Raw genomic sequence first — 7,709 nt, forward strand, 5'->3', positions numbered from 1 at the left:
AGGTTCGAACAGAAGAATTTAATATGTATAAATAATTGGTGCGTACACCCTTTTTAGGTGTTTGGCCGAGCTCCTTCTCCTATTTATGGTGGGCGTTCTAATGTTTTCCGCAAATGGTCGGATCTACAACTTTAAGCCGACTCCGACCGCAGATATTTTTTATAAGGAGATTTTTTATGGCAGAAATACACTCGGAGGTTTGCCATTGTCTGCCGGGAAGCGACCGCCATTCGAAAGAACTTTGCTGGAGATTCGAGCCTATGCATATCCGAATGATAGTCATGCACCAATCCATTCGGCTACCGCAGCCGCCTGTATGTAAATACTTTATAAAAACTTAGTTTACTGACAAAAAAGCAAACAGAGGTGAGTTACAGTATGAATACAGTGGTTTATATTTGTATAAGAATGCCCAATATTCATACGAAGTCTCTATATTTTCCCTAACCGCATTCATTAACCATTTTTCTTTTCTGTGTGGTACTGCGATCAACTTGAAAGGTGGCTTTCCAATTTCAACTTCGCGCGTATATCAATTCGAAAAAGCATTCTTGTAGGAGGAAATGGCAATTTATTATATCATCATCATCATCATCTTTCATAGCTTTACAACGCGGAGTGCGTTAAAGCTTCCTTCAGAAGGCTCCTCCAAAACCGCCGATCTTGAGCTTTTGCTTTGTAGTTACGAATTCCTAAATCTTTGAGATCGTTTTTCACTGCGTCTGGGTCTATCCATCGGTTCCTCAGACTGCCTTTGGCCTTCACGCATATTAGCCTCCCTGTCATGGCTTTCTTTACGGTACAGTCAGCAGGCATACGAGTAACTTGACCTAGCCATATTATGCGCTGTGCCTTAACAAAACGCACAGCCTCGTTCTGAGTAAGATCGTTTAGTTCCGAGTTCTACCGGACTCTATAGGTACCGTCATCTTTTCTTATTGGACCAACAATGTTTCTATAAATTTGTCACTCCATGTTTGAAATTTGTGCGCAGTCAGCAACCTTCGGAGTCGCTAAAATTCGCCGGTAAGGGTTTTGTACATAGTTAAATCCGTATTATGTAAACTGTGCATGATAAAAGCAAAACTTTTCACTCGTACTCACCAGCTATCAAGTCCACTTTTAACTCCATTATAAATGTACTACGTAATTATCGTTCATCGAAATCACAACTCGAATGCTCGTGCCATATTTTTTGCCCTTCATTCCTACTCGTATGAATTTGTCTTTATTTTAAAAATCGTAGGAAACGTTGATTTGGACGAAGCCAAGAACAAAATACCTAACAATTGTAGCTAAAAAATGACACAAACAATGACACTAATAGCGATTTCGTTTCTGCCAAAAAGATGTTGCCTTTTCATTGCTGCTTTTTTCGGGTTCGATTTTAAAATAACTGTAATACGGCGAGAAAAATTTGTGTTCGATTCTAAAAATGGTACCCTCTACGAAGGTAAAGGAGGCAAATTGTATGCCTTCAGAAGCTTTGTCAAGAGAGTAGGTCGCCCTGAAAATCAGATGACTATTTAAAACGTTAATTTTAAGAAATGCGTGTGCAGACAAAGTTAGAAACATATTCGCAGTGTTTTGTGCCCCTTTCTGAGTAGGCGAAAATATGATTTTTTACAAGGTTGAGTGCAACATTGCGCAATTTCCACACCGTGAAAGGGCAACATTTTTTCGTAGAAACGAGAACGCCATAGGAAATAGCCCACAAACAAAAAACTATACTAATGTTCGTATATTACTAATGTAGCAAGCCGAAAAAGCACAAATGGTAAATTAGAAATGAATATAAAAAATAATAATAATAATAACTGTATGACAAAAATTGTTATTTGCACACAATACAAATAAATAAAATAGAAATCAAAAGCCGAAACTTCAATAATCAAAATGAGTTCATTGACATGCGTTTTCTTTGAAAATATTTTGTTTAGTTAATTCAAGCCGATTGGCACAAAAACTAACTAAAAATTAATATTAAAAGTGTTAAGCATTAAAAATTGATTGATAAAATAAAAAATGTAAGCAGAAAATGCTAAAAGAGCGGTAAGTAAACTTAAAGTTTTGGCTGCGCTGAAGGCCCTGGAGAGCGCGAAGCAAACCTCGAAGATTGTTCAAGAATGTAAGAAGAAGCTTAATTCTGTCGCAAGACTGAACCGGCTTGTACTTATATGGATTCCAGGCCACTCCGGTGTTCAAGGAGCCGGGGATCAGCGGTTCCCCCACAAGGGCCAGAGCCAATAATCGGAATCAGTTCCGCAGGAATCATAAATTGGATCAGCGATTATGTATACAATTTGCATAAAGAGCGATGGTCCGGTGTAGAACGCTGTAGAACTGCAAAGAGTTTTGTGACAAGTCCGAACAGAAAACTGTCACAACTGTCTACTAAAACTTGGAAGGAAAGACATTCGGTTGATGGTCGGTATTATTACAGGACACAACCCATGGGGTCAGTGCCTGTATTGCTTGGAGGCGGCGGATAGCACTGAACACTTTCTCTGTGAGTGTCCTGCCTTTGCTAGAGCACAGCTACGAGTTTTGGGTTCCGATGTCGTGAGAATGAGTAATATTCGTTCTCTAAAACTGGAGGATATTTACAGATGTACCAAAGAATCTGGAAAATTCTCACAGTACTAACTATCTCTGTCTCTATACTTTCCTATCTCTTTCTCTGATATTTTTCTCCTTTCCTCCTTGACTATCTACCCTCTTTCCAGAGTTCTAAATAAAATGGGCTTTTTAGCCTGAGTGTTTTAGGAGCCACCGAATGAGTTTGTGCGCCGTAGCCGAATGGGTTGGTGCGTGACTACCATTAGGAATTCACAGAGAGAATGCAGGTTCGAATCTCGGTGAAACACCAAAATTTAGAAAAACATTTTTCTATTAACGGTCGCCCCTCGGCAGGCAATGGCAAACCTCCGAGGGTATTTCTGCCATGAAAAAGCGCCTCATAAAAATATCTGCCGTTCGGAGTCGGCTTGAAACTGTAGGTCCGCCGATTTGTGGAACAACATCAAGGCGCACCACAAATAGGAGGAGGAGCTCGGCCAAACACCCAAAAACGGTGTTCGCGCCAATTATATATATATATATATTCTGGAGGTTGCTTTGAAGTCGTGTACAGGCAAACATTTTGGTGGCAGACCATGGACGTTTCAACAGGACTCGGCACCAACTCACAAAGCTCGAGTGAGCTAAGAATGGCTAAAAAACCACGTTCCAAACTTCATAACGTCCATACAATGGCTCTCAAATTCAGCAAGGTCCGAACTAAAAGGTTCACCAGTCTCGATGCGCTAAAAAAAGTCATTTTCCGCGAGTGGGCCAAAATACTTGTAAGTCACACTCGGTTAGCTTGCGATTCATTTCTGGTCCGTCTCAAGATCATAGTCAAGGCAAAAGGTGGTCATATCGAGCAAAAGTAAATTAATTCTTATTTTTGTATTATTTTCACACATTTTTTACTTTGAATTGAATAAAAGTTATTTCCCAAACTAAATGTATGGCCTTTTTATTTGGTTACACTTCGAGTGCCGGACCCTGTAGCTAAAATATCTTACCTCTTACAGATGCAAAAATAAAGAATCTTTCAAAAGTGACGCCTAGATGTCAGTAGTGAACAATTCCTTGACGGTGCCTTCTTTTTATGTCACCTTTGACATTTCTCAAATAAACAGATGCACAATTTTACACAATTGAACACGCGTTAAAAATATTGAAACTTATTATGAAAATGGGCGATCTTTAAGAACAACATGTCGCCAAATTCGTGATTTTTTTGGTGGAAATAATCGTCCGAATGAGTGGACAATTCCAAGCTTGGTGAAAAAATTTCAGGAAACTGGTTCAGTCAAGGATAGAAAAAGCACTGGCAGAACAAAAACTGGGCGTTCTATTGATAATATTGCTGCTGTTGCGCAAAGTGTTGCTGAACAACCTTTAACATGGATGTATCGACGTTCACAAGAATTGGGCATTAATCGACTCTTTGGCGGATCTTACCTGTAGATCACCTGTGCCATGGTGGACATTTCAATGATGCTATTTTTCAGTATTACATAATTACTTATAATTATCTATACTGTCACTCCAGCACTTGTATGCAATACATACCAAATATTTCCATAAGTTCCTTAAACCTCTTTGCAGAGTTTTAACAATTTTTTTCTTGATATTTTTCCCAAGTTCACCCTGCACTCCTAGAATAGTTGTAACACTTATTACAGACAAGGATTTTTGTCGTTCTAATTATTTAGAATATTTTCAAGCAATACTTCCAAGTGAGCATTAATACAGGGTGGGCCAAATAAGACCTAGCAGTCGCTCCATCTTGTTAAAACCACAAATTAAGATACTACTCCGCCATTGGCCGCAAAAAGTTTTCAATCAATGTTCTGTAAGAAGCTTCTGAAATCGATTCCGGCGTTTCATCCTCATTTTCGAAGAAATATGGACCGATAACTCTAGTGGCCATAACACCGCACCAAACAGTACATTTAGATGGGTGCAACTGATGTTGGTATGTTGGCCTTGGATTTTCAGAGCCCCACAATCTACAGTGTTGTTTGTTGACGTAACCATTTAAATAGAAATGCGCTTCATCCGACATCAAAACATTATTTAAAAAATCAATTTGTGTGGCTAATTGTGTAAAACGAATAGCGTATTGTAGTAGCTGTTGGTGGTTTGTTTGTTTGTTAACGGTAATAGTAGCCCCGCCAGTATCGGGTATATCACCTGCCATCTTCGTCTAGCTTATCTAGGGGTAGGCCCAGGAAACATGCTGTTTCGACGGGATGGGTCCAGAGGGAGAGGGGTGTTCGATGAGTCGGTTTAAGGGGCATGTGAAAAGGTGGGGCTGCCTTCACATGCCGGACATATGTTTGGTATGTCGGGGTCGATTCTGGATAGGTAGGAGTTTAACCTGCTGTAATATCCAGAACGTATTTGTGCCAGTGTTACACGTGTCTCACGACAAAGCTGGAGCTCTTCATCTGCTGTAGGTGGTGGTTGGACTCCGATTACGGCATTTACAGGACAGGAGCCTTAAGAAGGTGGTGACGGTCTCCCGGTGAATGTCGTTTATTGACTGTCTAAATACTGTCAGGTCCTGTAGATTGCGGTCCGTTTTGTCCTCGATTTCGTCAGCGTAGTCTAAGAGATGTCTCCTGACGTGCCTGGGAGACGGCTCAGGCTCAATCAGATGTCTGCAGGGGTGAAACCTGCGGTAGCATCCCAGCAGGAACTGCTTGCTGAGCAGTTTGTTATGCTCCATGACTGGGAGCATTTGTGCCTCGTTGTGTAGGTGTTGAATCGGGGACATCAGGAGGCAACCGGTCGCTGTCCGAATGGCAGTATTTTGACATGTCTGAAGCTTTGTCCACTGCGTGTCACTAGTTCCAGGCGACCAGACAGGCGCTGCATAGTTTAGAACCGGCCGACCAATTGCCTTAAATGTCGATAGCAACAATTCTTTGCCTTTGCCACAAGTGCTGGCGGCAAGCGATTTGTGGACCTTGTTGCGGTTTTGGACTTTAGTGGCAATTGCGGTTGTGTGCGCTGAGAAGGAGAGCAAACTGTCAAAGGTTACACCCAAAATTTTGGGGTGTCATCGACTTTTACCTTAAGGGACAGTTTGACCTCCTTTGTCCAGGTGGTGAAGAGGGTCGCCGTGGATTTAGTGGGGGAAAGTTGGAGATTCCTCGCAGTGAAAAAGCGAGAAAGGTCGGTGAGGTAGTTGTTCACTTTGGAACACAGGCCATCGATGTCATTGCCCGACGTCATTATCGTACAGTCGTCAGCGTATGAGACCAGGGAAACTCCCGCTGGTGGTTGGGGGAGCTTCGAGATATAGAAGTTGAACAGCAAGGGAGAAAGGACACCACCCTGCGGTACACCTTGCTTTATCTTCCTCTGCTTTGATGTTTGATCTCGAAAAGTCACTGACGAGTGACGACCGCTCAGATAGTTTGCGGACCACCTCTTCAGCCCTAGCGGGAGTGCCGACTGATAAATATCATCTAGTAGCGTGGAATGGCTGACTGTGTCGAAAGCCTTCTTCAGGTCCAACGCTACTAGGACAGTCCTCTCGCAGGGGCGGTTTTGGTTAAGCCCGCGATTTATCTGGGCGAGGTGGTGGTTCCATAATAAATTTCCATCAATTCAATTATAACCTACAAAAAGAGAAAAATAAAGTTATTTGTGCTTAACATTAGTATGTCTTATTTAGCTCACCCTGTACAAGGTAGCGCAAAATTAAACACTCCATCAGAAGATTTCTAACTTGTGCAACTTGTGCCGTACGTCAATAATATTATGTTTGACACTTGAGAATTAGGCAGCTCCAGTATACGTAAAGCTCAAAATAAAGCTATGTTCCTATAACTGCATGTAAATGCATAGAAATCCGGGTTCTAGTCATAAACAGAAACGGCACAAATTCATGAATAGTAGTAGGTCTCTTTTTTCGCCAAGACTTAGCAAGTGGCGAATAGATGAAGCAACTGATACAAATGAACATATGTCGGCAACGCGGGAAGAGAAAGAGAAGCTTCAAAAAATCGAGTTTTTTTTGCATTAATGTCTTCCCAAACTATTCAAGAATGTGTCCTCAAAATTTCAGAAGCAAATTCAAAATATTTTCGGAGTTACAGAAGAAATTGTGAGCAAGCGTCGAGCAGGTATACGTGCGGCCGGATCGCTCGAAGTGCGATGTCTCGGTTTTTTTATTTTTGCGATTTTGCCTTCTTTCTTTCTATCATTCCCGCCAAAATGATAGGGAAATTAAATTCTCTTCTATACCTTTTCAACTTCAAATTGGGACTAAACACATTCAAATTGGGACTAAACAATTTCAAATTGGGAATAAACACATTCAAATTGGGAATAAACAATTTGAATGTCTTTTAAACTTTAGTCATAAGGATTGTAATTAAATAAATAAAGAATGCTGTGCATAAAACCGATATTTTTATTGAATTTTGTTTTTCTTATTTTATTCATATTTTATTAATTAATATAACACCGTGAAATGGCTTACATTAAAAAAATTGAAGCTGATAATATTAAAAAACAAATTCAAGCAATGTACAACAAGAATGAAGATTGGAGAGCACTATCAAACACATTAGGAGTAAAAAAGTCTACTGCATATAGGTGGGTTAAGGAAAACCCACAAAGTGAAAAACAACGTGGAGGAAAAAGGAAAAATAAAATAACAAATGAACATCATTTTTTAATGGATATATATATAATATATTGAAGAAAATCCAAAAATAACACTAAAACAACTTAAAGAAAAATTCCAGCACCATCATCACGTTAATGCCTCTACAGAATGTTTCCGCAAACATTTAGATAATTTAATCTATACATTGAAAGAGATTCGAAACGAACCTGAAAGAGCAAATAATGAAGAAAATAAAAGAAAAACTTCAGAAACTTTTAGAATATCAATCGGAGAATAAACCTATTATTTATATGGATGAAACCAATTTTAACTTATTTATATCCAGAAAACGAGGCCGGTCCAAAAAAGGAAGCCGTTGTACGTTTATTTCAGCTGGAAGTCGTGGAGCTAATATTCACCTAATTGGATGTATAGGAAATCTGGGTTTAATTCATCATGAAGTAAGAAGAGGTGCATTTAAAAAAGCAGAAGCTAATTCGTCGTTGTCTTCGTAATGCTCGAAATATTTACC

This window comes from Anastrepha ludens, chromosome 5 (assembly GCF_028408465.1).
Source record: "Anastrepha ludens isolate Willacy chromosome 5, idAnaLude1.1, whole genome shotgun sequence".
Taxonomy (NCBI): Eukaryota; Metazoa; Arthropoda; class Insecta; order Diptera; family Tephritidae; genus Anastrepha; species Anastrepha ludens.